At 41.5% G+C, this 17660-nt stretch overlaps 1 pseudogene; it reads left to right on the top strand.

Moving 5' to 3' along the window:
• Positions 1 to 11334: 11334 nt before the first annotated feature.
• On the top strand, positions 11335 to 17660 carry LOC149173601 (ubiquitin-like modifier-activating enzyme 5 pseudogene; annotated as a pseudogene).

The following is a 17660-nucleotide window of genomic DNA, read 5'->3' as shown; positions in this document are numbered from 1 at the left end:
AAAAAACTTATTTTCAGTAATACAAATGACTGCTTTTCTTCTCAGGATTCACACAGTGTTTCAAATGCTCAAGATATATGTGGTTTTGTTTTATCCTTTATGTTTTACAACTGTATAGATACACAATCACTCAGAATTCACTTTGCTGCTCTGATTTCCTGTGTGCATTTGTAAGTTGAGGTTTCTATGAGAGGTATTTTGAGTGTTTAAACATTACATGCCCTGACTTCTATGAATGAGTGGTTTTATAGTTTGCTGAAATGATGATTAACTCCATGAGCCCAATGGAAGTCTTTGTAATGTCTGTCCAGCCAACATATGTGTTAAATTTACTTTGCAAGAGTTAGCCATCTCATCAATATTTAAAATCAATAACCCTTTGAGAGAGCCCTCTCAGGCTAAGGAGGCTAAGCCTTAGTCAAAAGTCTGGTTTGAAATAGTTACACAGAGTCTAACTGATCAGCAGCCTTTCAGTGCTTGATTTTGTGATAACATTTTGGTGCATCTGTCGGGAGCCTGAAGATTATTCTTTTCCGAAATTATGAAGTTGAACTTCTGAAGGTAGCAGGAGCTCAGAAGGTTTTTGAGGTTGCAAAACTACCTTGGTGACTCCATTGTTGAAGAATTCAAAATTCATACATTCATGGTGATTCCACTGGAGTTATGAAGGACCCAGATGCTACCATTCTTATTTCAAGGTATGCATGCATAGATTTTTCAGGAATTCATGGTTTCCCAAATCATTTTCGCAAGGATGCATATTTTCTAAGGAATGGTCCCAAATTCAATGGAGAAGATTTGAGTTTAACTCTGAAGCATATAACAGATTTCTGTCATTTTACTGAGCTTCTTAGAGTTAAACATGAGGATGTTTGCATTATGTTATTCTATGATTCACTTCAAGGGAAATGTAAACAATGGATTGAAAACTTTCCTATCAAATACATTAAGTCATTTCAAGACTTATGGCTTATGTTTTTGGAGGAATGGATAGATAGGTCAGATGTGGTGGCAAACTCTCCTTCAGTTCAAGGTTTCAAACAATGGAATAATGCTCATAGTAATGGAGAAACAAATGAAAATTTTTCTTTGTCCTTGTCCTCGTATCTAAAATCCTTTGACTGCAAGGCAGAGGATAAGATGAGATTTTTGGATGAAGTTGCTGAGGACATTGAGAAAGACATTGAAGGTTTAGAAGGTCAAATTCAGGCATATAGTTTTCATAATCATGATCATTATTTTCAGCAGCTTTCTATGGCAGAACACAAGGAGAGAGTATTGCTTCCTTTCTCTTTCACGATTGAGGAAGAGTACACTGTTGTTGAAGATCAGTTTGCACAACCAGAAAGTTACAAGAAAAATCAAGCTGGTCATGAATTCTGGGATCCTATAGTTGACTACATGGAAGAGTTTTACTCTCCAGTGTTTCAGTTTTCCTATAAAGATCAGAGACAATTTCAGTGGCAGTGGTCATCATACTATCATTTTGGCTCTGAACTCCGATGCAGTCAAAGAAATCAAATATCAGATAAGACAAATGATTGGCTACATTGGAAATTTCACATTGATTGAGCTGAAAGAAGTTTGAAATTGATAGGGTAGGTAGGTAGGAAATTGCAAATAAGCTCAATGTTGACTGAGCATTTTTTTTCAGTAGATGTAGTTTTCTTTCTCCTACAGTGATCATCCACCTAAAGCTCGAGGTGAAGGCCCAAGGAACTTAAAGAAGATGTTTGTCAAATAAATTTTATAAGGCACTGGAACTGCAGGTTCTTAGTGTACCACAAGGGCACACTATCCCAAGTGGAGCCACTGTTATCACTGAAAATTCTGTTGCCAAAATTGCTCAGACTAGCTCAAGGACAAAGCGCATAGATCCCTTTATCAGTTTCGCAGCGCAACATCTTTTAGGTGATTTCGTAGCGAAAAAACACTGACTTTGCACTAACTGCGCTACGAAATGGGGAATTCGTGCTGATCCATAGCACATCTCACACCAGCTGTCATATTTTCTGCAAGAATTTTACGGGAATAGCATGTGTAAGGTCTTACATGTCAGTCTTGACACATGCAGGCTCTGTTGGCATCAAAGGGGCTACACCTTATGAGATTTTTGATTATATTGTTGAGATTGATACTGAGGATATCATGGGACCTGTATTATTCCTTGCGGACCTTGGCGGTCTTTACGCGATTAGTATTGCCTTGTTCCTTTATGTCCTTATCTGATCCAAATCAAATGAATCTCGGGCTAGCAGATTGAGACAGGGGCATGGAATGGAATGGAAGATATTTCAAATTCCAAGAAAAGGTTGTGCCTCAGGGATGCATTAATAAATATATATATGTGTGAAAAGGGGATAGCGGTAATATAAATTATTATGAAGTCGAATGGAAGTCAAGGTTGCCGTTGTCTGCATATGCTTTGACGGGGAACTTCCCAGTGGTAGTTTTACTTTGTGCTCACAGCTGTTGTGGCAGGCTCTCATGATCACCAACGGAGGTCCATCAAAACTCTGTTTCATACCCAAGTCTCAAAATCGTGGTCCTCTTTGAAACCAATGCTCGATCAGAATCGGTTCATGAGAAGGCTTCTTTCGTCGACTTATTCCAAGTTGTCGTTTCCTTGTGACAGTTGAAGGTTTTTACGAGTGGAAAAAGGATGGAGCGAAGAAGCAACCATTCTATATACATTTTCAAGATAAAAAAAACCCCTTGTCTTTGCAGCTCTTTATGACACATGGCAAGATTCTGAAGGAGGAGTACTCTTTACATTTACTATTTTGACTACACGTTCCTCTAAGGCGTTGGCGTGGCTTCATGATTGAATGCCTGTTATATTGAGGAAGAGAAGGAGCTACTGGATGCTTTGGAAGGCCTTAAATCAGCGTTATCATTGTCACCATTAGATACAAAAATTCAATCTCAGCGTACCAAGTTGCAACATCATGCAGTGCAGATTTCCACGACTGTAAAAGGTGTGGCTATGCGACACCCAAAGGTGAAGGATATGAGCTCTGAAATAATGGACAGTAATTCATATAGTAGACTTATGGCATTGAAGCGAATGGGTATTGTGAACAACTATGAGAAGATTCGAGAATTCTCAGTTTCCACGGTTGGTATTGGTGGCGTAGGAAGTGTTACAGCTGAAATGCTTGAAAGATGTGGAATTGGGTGCCTTTTGCTATATGACTATGACACAGTGGAATTGGCAAATATGAATCGTCTCTTCTTCCGGCCAGAACAGGTTGGCATGACTAAGATAGATGCTACTGCTCAGACACTTGCTGAAATTAATCCAGATATTTTGATTGAGAGCTACACATTGAATATTACAACGGTGAAGGGTTTTGAGAAATTCATGGAGACTCTGACCAACCAAGTTATTGGATCCACAAGAGGTCGACAAAGTGGAGTTGATTTAGTGTTAAGTTGTGTAGATAACTATGAAGCCCGCATGGTTGTGAATCAGGCTTGCAACGAGCTAAACCAAATATGGATGGAGTCAAGTGTGTTAGAGGATGCTGTATCTGGGCATATTCAATTGCTCATTCAGAGAGAAACAGCTTGTTTTGCATGTGCTCCACCACTGGTAGTTGCATCTGTAGTAGATGAGCGTACTCTCAAGCGTGATGGTGTTTGTGTAGCTTCATTATGCACCACAATGGGAGTTGTGGCTGGTCTTTTGGTTCAAAGTACTCTCAAGTACTTGCTTCAATTTGGTGAAGTTTCTAAATACTTGGGATACAATGCTCTCAAGGACTATTTCCCAACCATGGAAATGTTACCTAATCCTCAGTGCTCTAATTCTGCTTTTCAAGACCGTCAGCGAGAATATATCCAGTTGAAACCAGCAAAGGATGCTACAGCTAAGGCTAGGGTAGAAGCAGAAGCAGAAGCAGCCTGTGCATCTAATCTTCCAGTTCACGATGATAATGAGTGGAATATAAGTATTGCCCAGTTTAGAGTATGACTTGACATATGACCCAATTTTCCACCCAGAATGTGAAGGAGAAAAATATGTCATGCAAAACTGTTCAAATTTAGAAAACATTTCTATAGAAGCATTGCAGTCTTCGAGCTATGATGTAGACCTTTCCATTGGCAGCGCTGTGAGATATACAAAGCCCGAAAAAGAGTCTGCAAAGTGAAAGATGGCACACTGAAAGATTTTTTATCAAGTCAGCAGCTTCTGTCACCATCTGATTGTCACACTCCAATGGGAAATGACAGATATTTAAAGCGGATTGATGGAGCATTTCAATACGTTTCTCCAAATGATTCAATGGAAAAGCTAAATGTTGCAAGAGAATTTTCAGATAAAATACTAGTTTATGACCAGATGTTTTCTTTAGAGTACAATTTGCAGTCATTAAATGAGAAAGAAGCACAGGTGAAAGTATTCAACAAAGGAATGGAAACAAAGTATTGGATAAGACTGGATCATTTGGTAGCTTCGTTGAAATGGTTCCCAATGATACTGCTGTTAGTCTTTCTGTTGATGATCTTCATCTGAAGTTCCTAGAGTCGGTCCCTGGCCAAATGGGGATCCAAGGCCCACCCTTGGTTCAGTTTCTGGGTAGTGAATTTAACATCAAAGTGACACATAGAATTCTAGGTGGGGCAATGGTAATATCATCTGTATTATGCTGGCGAAGTTTTCAAGTTGACTGTATTGAGACCGAATTGGAAACTTCATTGGAATATCTAGAGCCAAGTAGTGGTGTTAAGATTCACCCAGATCAGAATGGTGCAGATAACCTGCCTCAAATGTGTGCAGTTTTGTGGATTGATGGTCGTAGAGATAACTTGATATCAAATGGACATTCACATCAAAATGTACGCATTAATTGTGCTTTTAGAGAGCACTTAGCAGGAGTTTCTGGCCAATGGAATTTGGGTAGTTTGAAAGGGCTCAAATATGTGAACATCAAAAACAGAGTTTCCAAGGAGTTGGATGGAGGTCTACCAAGATCATGGCGTGCAAACATTGATTTATATGCAGTGCGGCCAGATACCATAGAGAGAATCTTGTAATTAGTTTATCAGCACCCAGTTACTGAAGAATGGCAACATCAGCTACTCAATTTTGTGAGGAGCTTGGAGGAAGATCTATTCAACGAAAGCTGCTTCACAGGAAGATCTTTGGATTCGAACATTTTGATGCACATCAAGGATCGACAAACAGGGGCCTATGTTTCAGGGAAACATAAAAGATGTGTCATTGAAGACAAACATGGAGCATTAATTGCTCATCTCAGCTAAATGATAAGGAAACCAGGTGTCAAAGCTGCAAGGAGGAATCATTCTACGAAGAAGATAGAGTTAGAGTTATAATTAAATTAGAACTTTTTAGAATTTCAGTTAGTGGTTATTGTATTAAATAGTTTGTTGCAAAGCAGATAGGTGTCATTAGTGACAGTCATGGAGCTCCCCTCATGCTGGAGGAGGAAGCTCTAAGTAGTTAGAAGTATGTGTCTATATATAGCTGAAACCTCTATGTAATGAGGGTTGGATTTTTGAGAAACCAGATTTTATTTTGGCTTGTGTAAAAACTTATTTTCAGTAATACAAATGACTGCTTTTCTTCTCAGGATTCACACAGTGTTTCAAATGCTCAAGATATATGTGGTTTTGTTTTATCCTTTATGTTTTACAACTGTATAGATACACAATCACTCAGAATTCACTTTGCTGCTCTGATTTCCTGTGTGTATTTGTAAGTTGAGGTTTCTATGAGAGGTATTTTGAGTGTTTAAACATTACATGCCCTGACTTCTATGAATGAGTGGTTTTATAGTTTGCTGAAATGATGATTAACTCCATGAGCCCAATGGAAGTCTTTGTAATGTCTGTCCAACCAACATATGTGTTAAATTTACTTTGCAAGAGTTAGCCATCTCATCAATATTTAAAATCAATAACCCTTTGAGAGAGCCCTCTCAGGCTAAGGAGGCTAACCCTTAGTCAAAAGTCTGGTTTGAAATAGTTACATGGAGACTAACTGATCAGCAGCCTTTCAGTGCTTGATTTTGTGATAACATTTTGGTGCGTCTGCCGGGAGCCTGAAGATTATTCTTTCCCGAAATTATGAAGTTGAACTTCTGAAGGTAGTAGGAGCTCAGAAGGTTTTTGAGGCTGCAAAACTACCTTTGCGACTCCATTGTTGAAGAATTCAAAATTCATACATTCATGGTGATTCCACTGGAGTTATGAAGGACCCAGATGCTACCATTCTTATTTCAAGGTATGCATGCATAGATTTTTCAGGAATTCATGGTTTCCCAAATCATTTTCCCAAGGATGCATATTTTCTAAGGAATGGTCCCAAATTCAATGGAGAATATTTGAGTTTAACTCTGAAGCATATAACAGATTTCTGTCATTTTACTGAGTGTTGTGGGGGAAAGTATCCAACTCAGAATGACCCTAACCCACTCTAAGGGTGACAGTTCCTTAGCAACAGCTGAAAGCAAAGCTATCTAAAGTTTCTTCTTTATGACATGCAAGAGATAAAAAGGATAGATCCACTTACCGATGTCTTGCGCAAATGGTCGATCCTATCTCCTTTGTTTGCCGCTTGCTCCCAGCTCCAAGTCTTTTCACGGGCCCAGCTACACGAGATCCTGCAAATAAGACAAGAAAAGGAAACTACAAGAGGCATGCATGCATAAATGATTCAAGGATTAGCATAAATCAAAGACGCAAGTAAGACAATTCATCATTGAAACACATGCGAATAGAAGAACCTCAAATGCTTTATTAATATATGGAAGTAAGGTTCAGGCGGTGATACAACCATGCGAGGTCCAATCCAGCATCACCTTCCCGACGGAGAGAAATCTCTTCTTCACCTCCCTCAAGCAATCACCCAATACTCTCAACTGCAAACCAAAAGCGATTCTTTGCACTGAATTCCACCCTCTAGATCCCATGGGATGAGATCATTATATAGAGTTTTGGAGTGAAGATAAGCCAGCTTGATGTGTGACTTGTTGTCCTCTTCAACTCCAGTTGTTCTTCAGTCCTTCACTCAGAGTTTTTGTCTTCCACTTGGAGTTTTAAAAGCTCTTAACTCATCATTAGGCGAATCTTATGATCAAGTGTCTTTTTGGAAGCTTCCTGGACACTGGCACTTTGAGAAAAAGATTCCTCCACATGTCCAAGTACGCCCAACGCAGGTAGCCTTTGTTCTACCTGCTATGCAACGCAGGTAGCCTTTGTTGTACCTGCTATGCAGCGCAGATGCCTAGTGGAGCAGCTGCAATGATCCAAAACTGACCTGTTTTTGAGTGTTTTTCAGTGGAGAACTGAACTTTAGTGCTGTGGTTTGCTGACCTTGTTCCTCTAAGGGTAAGAACAACTTGTTTAGGGACTTTGGATCCCTTAGATTATTGACATTTCATGCTCTATGCTGTAAGGCACAAAAATGTCTATAACAGTTGCCCCCTAAAGTATGAGGTCGTTTATCGGGTGAAATGCTTTATTAGGAGGATCCGAAGTTCATTCAATCGTCGGGAGGTGGCCTGTAACAAAATACAATACAATACATTATCTTTTCATACTTTCTTTTCATGATCTAGCTGAGGCGGGCATTTCCCATGCTCAGCTTTATAAATACATTTGTTGTACATAAACAGACGATCGTCTGATAATAGATGGATAATTCTCTGCTTTTAATTATCATCCTTTTAGTAGGATAATCATCTGCTGCACATGTCTATGTCTTTATCTCCTGAATATGTATCGCAGCCCGGATGGATGAAACTAGATCCGGGGTCTTCAAACTTGTCCGATCTTCACATTAGTACAAGTCGATCCATGTGAGAATTTCTTGAAGTCGAACATGGAAAGACATCGCTTGACTACCAGTCAATAATGTAAACTGTTAACAAGCGCGAGAGGAATCACCGATAATGATGATGACCCTCAAGGTACTGCAGCACAATTCACGTGGTGTGAATATAGGATCTGACGTCGAACACCATGCAAAGTCTCCTGGTCGAAGGTCATTAATGTATACCTATCGCCGGGAGTGAGAAACTTGCCATTGAGGCATGCAAGCTTCAAAGTACTGAGGGGGTGTTCCTAGATCAACTTCGTGGATAATGAGCTGATGTCGACAAGAAGTGATCCGTCAAAGGAGGGCCTTAATGAATCCCACATCAGTGACACGGAACGAAGCTAGTGATGATTGGTGAAAACGATCTGTGAAATATGATTCAGGGTGGCGGTCATGGAAGGATGAAAGATGATGTACGGTAGTGGATGGGACCCGGTTGACACTTTCTGAATGACATCTCTTGAACATATAACGACACTGATGAGATGGATCGGTAGCATTACCCCGTGTATGGATGGTATGGCGAGACCATGGTGAAGGGACCGGTGAATGATAATAACCCAACCCGATATTTACGGAGGCAAAAGTGTCATGTTCAAGAGCGACTTGCTACCATTAAGCTTTGAGGTTCTTCCCAATTTTTCCCCAGTCATTTCTGACCAGTACCTCTTTATTTTTTGACAAGATTGAGGAGGATAACATATTCTTGATCTATAACCTTCCCTTCGGGCAAGCCCATCGCTATGTTTTTAATGAGCCTAGCGATAGGGAAACTCGTTCTTGTCTAAAGACAAGTTCGTCGCTATCTAATATTTTTAACGAGCCCAGCGACAAAGACAACTCGGTTCTTTTCATTTTTAGAGAGTCTGAAAAGTGTACATAAAGTAGACTCCAGGGGTCCTTTTTCGTCATCTAATCCCTTAAGTCCGAAAAAGTATAAAACAATACAGAAGGGATGAATGTTCGATATCTTTATCGAGCCGAACTAGACAAGCGCTCGATCTTTTTGTGCAATAATCCCTCAGGTCCAAAAAGATTAAAATCTAGAGGAGGGATAGCTCTTCCGGTCCTTTTAACGAGCTGGAAGGCCAAAACTCGGCAAAATTTTCATATTTTACGAGTCAGTGAAAAGAGCTCAAAGAAGACTCATCTTTTGAGGAACGAGTGATAAACAGGGATAGCAGCAGATTCCAGGTACAGGTTGGAATTTTCCAATCACGGCAGTGTCACAAGGATGGCTAGGTGAAATCACTCTTCGCAGCTGTTCCTCAAAATGGGTAAACAATCAAGTGGATGTGAATGATCGGCCAAATGACAAGTGGAGGTGACGGTGCACAAACACGACCAAGGCTTTTATGGCTGATGAATTTACGGTCTCAAATGGTTATTTACCGGTTCATTTTTTCTGAATGAGCTTGAACACTGGGGGAAGCCTGCTCACAAGCTTATGTTTATTTTTTAACGAGCATGAATTTCCGCATTAAAACTGCTCGGATCTTGCGTTTATTTTTTAACGAGCATGAACTTTGCCAAAACTGCTCGTTTTTACCAGTCATAAAGTAGTAAGGTCTCATGGAAGATTCTTATTTTTTTTGGAGCTTCATCTCCCTATGCTTTGCTCCATATCCTCTCTTTATGCAAGCTGGGTATCGGCCCATCCTACGGGTTAGAGGGGTTAGTCCTACCTAAAACTAAAAAGCCGCCCGAGCTTGCATTCCAAGAGGTTTGCATGCCCCCAGGTGTAAGTCTAATTTCAAGGCTGCCCCTACTTTTCTGTCAAAAACCCCTGTTTTCAACAGGTGAGGCTTACCTCTTTCAGGTTACCCAAAGATTGTCCTGCTAATTCTTTCAAACAGAGACTTTCTTCGGCGATGTCTATCATTAGGTTACACAAAGATGGTTACAATCTGTTGCAGCAAATAGCATCTCTTTCTTTGGGGGCTGCCCCTACTTATCCTTTAAAACATTTGTTTTAATGGGTGAGGCTGGCCTTTTACCCAAAGACGGTACCTACTTGCTGCCGCAAACGGATCCCCTTCTTTGGTAGAGCCTACATATTTAGACAAAGGTGAATGACGATGCTCCGCCACACACTTAACTTTAACAAAAGAATCTTTTTCTAGAACAACCCCACTCCTAACAGCCCCTTCTTCCGCATGAGAGCTCTTCCCGGCTCTTCTGTCTTACGAAGAAGAAGGGGGGGACGGGGTACAGACTAGTCATATTCTCCCGCGGAAATTCTACTTTACACCCAAGGTTTTTTCTGCCTCCAGAGCAGACCAGGATGCATGCCCCCTGGGTTCCGGCCTTCCTTTCCCGAATCACTCGCCCTCATCAGGAAGAAGAACCGGAGGTAGAGACCTTTCTTGATCAAATAGATCAAATAGACCATTCAGGGTAGGTATGTGACTATTTGCGATGCGTGATCCCAGAAATGAAAGTTGGTCTACGAGCTTGACCATTCTTCCTTCGTATGGAAAACACATTATTCGAAAGAGTGAGGAGACTATTGCTTCCATGCAATATATGTAGTCTCATCCAAGGAGTAGGTTATAATCCAAGGGTCCTTGGACGACCATCAAGCCTATCTTGACAGCCTTCCCTTTCAAGGTAATAGGCACATTAGGTAGAATCCCTAATGGTCGACTCGTTCCTCTGTCAAAACCCGAGATATTTCTTGTCTCAGGTAAAAGCGCTGGGCAACCCAGTGCTTTCCAAGCAATAGAGGACAGAATACTCACAGATGCCCCTTCATCAATGATAGTTCCAGCCATCACCATTTGGTATATTTGGACTATAATTCTAAATGGTATACTAGCTGGTAACCGGGGTCTGCCTAGTTGGTTCCAATCAAAGGACACAACTAGGTTGCTTGGTGGTGGGACCGAATATACGGCTGGATATGATCCTGACGATGCTCCTTCCTGCGATAAAGGAGTGGGCACATCGCCCTGATGTTCATCAGAATCGGTGTTGACGAAAAGAATATGGACGGTGTCATCCTTACTCTCTTCGGTGAGGGCGTCAACTGAAGATGAATCCTCAGTGACTGTGGTGTGTGAAGGTGAAACTTCTGAAGGGAGAACCGGGTCAACTGCCGTTTCGACCTTTGGACTTTCGTCCGGTCCAGATTCCGTAGGTTCACTTTCAGCGACTGACACTTCAGCTGGCCCTATGAGCGGGGCAGCTGTATTTTCGACCAACGAAGGACTTGGCGCGAGTTTTTGATATCCAGGAGGAAGTAGCACCGGTGCCACCGGTTGATCTTCCAAAACTCTCTTGGCTTCGTCTAAAAAGGGACAACGGCGAAGGGTGTGATTGCCTTCACACAGTTCGCAGGGGGATCTCATTCCCCTCCGTCGTCTAGAACCTTCACTTCTGCTAGTCGATGGTAAGCATTCAACCTGGTTGTCAGAGGTTGACGCTTCCGAACTGTGCAAACGAGGGGACCAGTCCCTTAGTATCCGGGGAATACTGGGACAATCACTATGGAAGTGGTCCCCTCTACATATGACACATGGCGATTTGGGCCCGGTCCATGCTGTGTGTGGGTTTTCGTTAGATACCTTCTGCTTGCCCCCAGGCGCCTTTGGTTCCTTCTGCTTCTTTTCTTTCTTCTTCTTTTCCTTCTTCTTTTCTATGGGAGCTGCACTTTTGGCGGCTTGACCTCTCGAAGAAGAAGGATCGGAGGAAGGCTCATAAGAAGTGGAAGGCTGGAGGGTAGCTCTAGACGGGTCTAACTGTTGACTCGACTGTTCAGGAACTGTGGTGGTCTGAACTACAGCGGTTGAGAATAGCCAAACTGGCAGGCCAATTGTTAGTCCTGGAAGCGACAATGTGGCCATGTGGGGCGCACCAACTTCTCCCCAAGAGGAGAAAGGGCTAGGGGTCCCATCATGTGGAACCCCTTTGCTGGTGTGTTCCATGTTCCCAACTTTAAGATCAATCGTAGGAATCAGGGGTAATTTTGTTCCGTTTAAGATGAATTTTATATGACGACGCTTTAGACACAACTTGCTTTTTCACTTTTTAAGAGTCGAGAAAAAGCTAAAGATGACTCTAGTCTCCTTCGATGTATTAACGAGCCCGAAGTGACAAATGCTCGGATGGACTTTTTCAGTTATAGAGTTTGAAAAAGGCCAAAAGAAACTACTCTGGAGTTCTAGGAAAGGGTGTGCCAAACCTTTCGCGAAACCACAGAATACGTTTTACAGTACGAGTGGTCGATCTTCGTGAATGTTGTGTTCACTGCATCACGATCAGTAGGGCGGCCGACACGGCTTCCTATGGATAAAGGCTTTGTTCCTATAGGGGTCCCCCAATATACGCGACGGTACGCAGGGGCACAAGTCCGTATTAGTGCTATCGTCCCTCAGGAGGAATCACCCACCTTCGTAGAGATCGACAGTCACTATGTTTAACGATGCCGGTTCACGTCTCTACCTAGACCTCTATTGTGTTTCGTTATGTTTCAAAGTGTTGTTAGGTAGATTCAGTTCTTTTTAGGTTGATCTTGCTTAGCAGCTTGCCTTTATGGATCACCACGTGATGTATGAGACAACTCCTAAATGCAGTCTAAGAATGATAAGCAAGCTTTTTCAATTCTTTCAACTTATGAAAACCTTAACTACTGAAGGAAAAGAAAGACATCATCTTTTCAAACAGATCATAGAGCACACACTGATGCACTTTTCCTAAATCGACATGCAAGCTGTCAAAATTCACATGCACAATGCAAGTATTTCTTTTCTTCTTCCTTAATGTTGATGATTACAAAAAGAAAGTTGTTGTATAATTTCGAATTCGATTTCAAGCGTAAGCAAACAAGTTTTGTCCAATAATCAAAAGAACACCTTAAGATTCACTCGTTTCAACACAAGAAATAATGAAATTCGAACCATATAACGAAAGCAAATGCTCAAGCAGCTATGAACAGCAACAAACTAGCTCTTAAAATCACAACGACACTTTCTCACAAGTCTAGATCCAAGAGGTCATAGCAAGACTAGTTCGCTTTCGCTATGGGAAACAGTGAATGACAGCAAGAAATACAATAAGAACAATCACGGTTTCTTCATACAACTGAGGGGGAATGAAGGCAAAGAGAAGTGGTTTCAGTTGGGTATACAGGTTGACAACAGGCTGCAAAAACAATACTGAAAACTGGGCAACAGACAGTGGGTAACCCCAGCTACACAAGGCAAAACTGGATCAGTGCAGGTGCTGCACTGTCAACCCGCGATGCAGCGCAGGTAGCCCCTTCGGGACCTGCGATGTCAGTGCAGGTAGCCTTTGTTGCAGCTGCACTGATGAGACAACTCTCGTCTCTCTCAGATTCCGGCTCACAGTTTGCTCAAAAATGAGCGGTTTTTGGCCAAATCAGTTGCTATCAGTCAAGTATACTCTAGAGGATGATTAAAGGAAGATGAACACTATCACAAAGAGCTAAAAAGAGTCCTTGTGGATCAGCTCTTCAAATCATAAACATGCCCAGCACTGGGCTAGAGTAGCTGCCCTCTACTTTGCATTCGAAGGACTCGCATGCAGTTCGATTCGGTACTCTTTTGTTTAAGAAATGAATAGCAAGAAACACAAGCTACCAACAAGACACGATCCCCAGCGGAGTCGCCAGTCTGTTGTGGGGGAAAGTATCCAACTCGGAATGACCCTAACCCACTCTAAGGGTGACAGTTCCTTAGCAACAGCTGAAACCAAAGCTATCTAAAGTTTCTTCTTTATGACATGCAAGAGATAAAAAGGATAGATCCACTTACCGATGTCTTGCGCAAATGGTTGATCCTATCTCCTTTGTTTGCCGCTTGCTCCCAGCTCCAAGTCTTTTCACGGGCCCAGCTACACGAGATCCTGCAAATAAGACAAGAAAAGGAAACTACAAGAGGCATGCATGCATAAATGATTCAAGGATTAGCATAAATCAAAGACGCAAGTAAGACAATTCATCATTGAAACACATGTGAATAGAAGAACCTCAAATGCTTTATTAATATATGGAAGTAAGGTTCAGGCGGTGATACAACCATGCGAGGTCCAATCCAGCATCACCTTCCCGACGGAGAGAAATCTCTTCTTCACCTCCCTCAAGCAATCACCCAATACTCTCAACTGCAAACCAACAGCGATTCTTTGCACTGAATTCCGCCCTCTAGATCCCATGGGATGAGATCATTATATAGAGTTTTGGAGTGAAGATAAGCCAGCTTGATGTGTGACTTGTTGTCCTCTTCAACTCCAGTTGTTCTTCAATCCTTCACTCAGAATTTCTGCCTTCCACTTGGAGTTTTAGAAGCTCTTAACTCATCATTAGGCGAATCTTATGATCAAGTGTCTTTTTGGAAGCTTCCTGGACACTGGCACTTTGAGAAAAAGATTCCTCCACATGTCCAAGTACGCCCAACGCAGGTAGCCTTTGTTCTACCTGCTATGCAACGCAGGTAGCCTTTGTTGTACCTGCTATGCAGCGCAAATGCCTAGTGGAGCAGCTGCAATGATCCAAAACTGACCTATTTTTGAGTGTTTTTCAGTGGAGAACTGAACTGTAGTGCTGTGGTTTGCTGACCTTGTTCCTCTAAGGGTAAGAACAACTTGTTTAGGGACTTTGGATCCCTTAGATTATTGACATTTCATGCTCTATGCTGTAAGGCACAAAAATGTCTATAACACTGAGCTTCTTAGAGTTAAACATGAGGATGTTTGCATTATGTTATTCTATGATTCACTTCAAGGGAAATGTAAACAATGGATTGAAAGCTTTCCTATCAAATCCATTAAGTCATTTCAAGACTTATGGCTTATGTTTTTGGAGGAATGGATAGATAGGTCAGACGTGGTGGCAAACTCTCCTTCAGTTCAAGGTTTCAAACAATGGAATAATAATCATAGTAATGGAGAAACAAATGAAAATTTTTCTTTGTCCTTGTCCTCGTATCTAAAATCCTTTGACTGCAAGGCAGAGGATAAGATGAGATTTTTGGATGAAGTTGCTGAGGACATTGAGAAAGACATTGAAGGTTTAGAAGGTCAAATTCAGGCATATAGTTTTCATAATCATGATCATTATTTTTAGCAGCTTTCTATGGCAGAACACAAGGAGAGAGTATTGCTTCCTTTCTCTTTCACGATTGAGGAAGAGTACAATGTTGTTGAAGATCAGTTTGCACAAACAGAAAGTTACAAGAAAAATCAAGCTGATCATGTATTCTGGGATCCTATAGTTGACTACATGGAAGAGTTTTACTCTCCAGTGTTTCAGTTTTCCTATAAAGATCAGAGACAATTTCAGTGGCAGCAGTCATCATACTATCATATTGGCTCTAAACTCCGATGCAGTCAAAGAAATCAAATATCAGATAAGACAAATGATTGGCTACATTGGAAATTTCACATTGATTGAGCTGAAAGAAGTTTGAAATTGATAGGGTAGGTAGGTAGGAAATTGCAAATAAGCTCAATGTTGACTGAGCATTTTTTTCAGTAGATGTAGTTTTCTTTCTCCTACAGTGATCATCCAGCTAAAGCCCGAGGTGAAGGCCCAAGGAACTTAAAGAAGATGTTTGTCAAATAAATTTTATAAGGCACTGGAACTGCAGGTTCTTAGTGTACCACAAGGGCACACTATCCCAAGTGGAGCCACTGTTATCACTGAAAATTCTGTTGCCAAAATTGCTCATACTAGCTCAAGGACAAAGCACATAGATCCCTTTATCAGTTTCGCAGCGCAACATCTTTTAGGTGATTTCATAGCGAAAAAACACCGACTTTGCACTAACTGCGCTACGGAATGGGGAATTCGTGCTGATCCATAGCACATCTCACAACAGCTGTCATATTTTCTGCAAGAATTTTACGAGAATAGCATGTGTAAGGTCTTACATGTCGGTCTTGACACGTGCAGGCTCTGTTGGCATCAAAGGGGCTACAGCTTATGAGATTTCTGATTATATTGTTGAGATTGATACTGAGGAGATCATGGGACCTGTATTATTCCTTGCGGACCTTGGCGGTCTTTACGCGATTAGTATTGCCTTGTTCCTTTATGTCCTTATCTGATCCAAATCAAATGAATCTCGGGCTAGCAGATTGAGACAGGGGCATGGAATGGAATGGAAGATATTTCAAATTCCAAGAAAAGGTTGTGCCTGAGGGATGCATTAATAAATATATATATGTGTGAAAAGGGGATAGCGGTAATATAAATTATTATGAAGTCGAATGGAAGTCAAGGTTGCCGTTGTCTGCATATGCTTTGACGGGGAACTTCCCAGTGGTAGTTTTACTTTGCGCTCACAGCTGTTGTGGCAGGCTCTCATGATCACCAACGGAGGTCCATCAAAACTCTGTTTCATACCCAAGTCTCAAAATCGTGGTCCTCTTTGAAACCAATGCTCGATCAGAATCGGTTCATGAGAAGGCTTCTTTCGTCAACTTATTCCAAGTTGTCGTTTCCTTGTGACAGTTGAAGGTTTTTACGAGTGGAAAAAGGATGGAGCGAAGAAGCAACCATTCTATATACATTTTCAAGATAAAAAAAACCCCTTGTCTTTGCAGCTCTTTATGACACATGGCAAGATTCTGAAGGAGGAGTACTCTTTACATTTACTATTTTGACTACACGTTCCTCTAAGGCATTGGCGTGGCTTCATGATTGAATGCCTGTTATATTGAGGAAGAGAAGGAGCTACTGGATGCTTTGGAAGGCCTTAAATCAGCGTTATCATTGTCACCATTAGATACCAAAATTCAATCTCAGCTTACCAAGTTGCAACATCATGCAATGCAGATTTCCACGACTGTAAAAGGTGTGGCTATGCGACGCCCAAAGGTGAAGGATATGAGCTCTGAAATAATGGACAGTAATTCATATAGTAGACTTATGGCATTGAAGTGAATGGGTATTGTGAACAACTATGAGCGGATTCGAGAATTCTCAGTTTCCACGGTTGGTATTGGTGGCGTAGGAAGTGTTGCAGCTGAAATGCTTGCAAGATGTGGAATTGGGCGCCTTTTGCTGTATGACTATGACACAGTGGAATTGGCAAATATGAATCGTCTCTTCTTCCGGCCAGAACAGGTTGGCATGACTAAGACAGATGCTGCTGCTCAGACACTTGCTGAAATTAATCCAGATGTTTTGATTGAGAGCTACACATTGAATATTACAACAGTGAAGGGTTTTGAGAAATTCATGGAGACTCTGACCAACCAAGTTATTGGATCCACAAGAGGTCGAAAAAGTGGAGTTGATTTAGTGTTAAGTTGTGTAGATAACTATGAAGCCCGCATGGTTGTGAATCAGGCTTGCAACGAGCTAAACCAAATATGGATGGAGTCAAGTGTGTCGGAGGATGTTGTATCTGGGCATATTCAATTGCTCATTCAGAGAGAAACAGCTTGTTTTGCATGTGCTCCACCACTGGTAGTTGCATCTGTAGTAGATGAACGTACTCTCAAGCGTGATGGTGTTTGTGTAGCTTCATTACGCACCACAATGGGAGTTGTGGATGGTCTTTTGGTTCAAAGTACTCTCAAGTACTTGCTTCAATTTGGTGAAGTTTCTAAATACTTGGGATACAATGCTCTCAAGGACTATTTCCCAACCATGGAAATGTTACCTAATCCTCAGTGTTCTAATTCTGCTTGTCAAGACCGTCAGCGAGAATATATCCAGTTGAAACCAGCAAAGGATGCTACAGCTAAGGCTAGGGTAGAAGCAGAAGCAGAAGCAGCCTGTGCATCTAATCTTCCAGTTCACGATAATAATGAGTGGAATATAAGTGTTGCCCAGTTTAGAGTATGA

Source organism: Pinus tabuliformis, chromosome 4_2 (genome assembly GCF_031772625.1).
Source record: "Pinus tabuliformis cultivar Carrire ecotype Pingquan chromosome 4_2, CPIR1, whole genome shotgun sequence".
NCBI classification, from domain to species: Eukaryota; Viridiplantae; Streptophyta; class Pinopsida; order Pinales; family Pinaceae; genus Pinus; species Pinus tabuliformis.
This window is presented reverse-complemented; position numbering and strand designations above follow the sequence as displayed.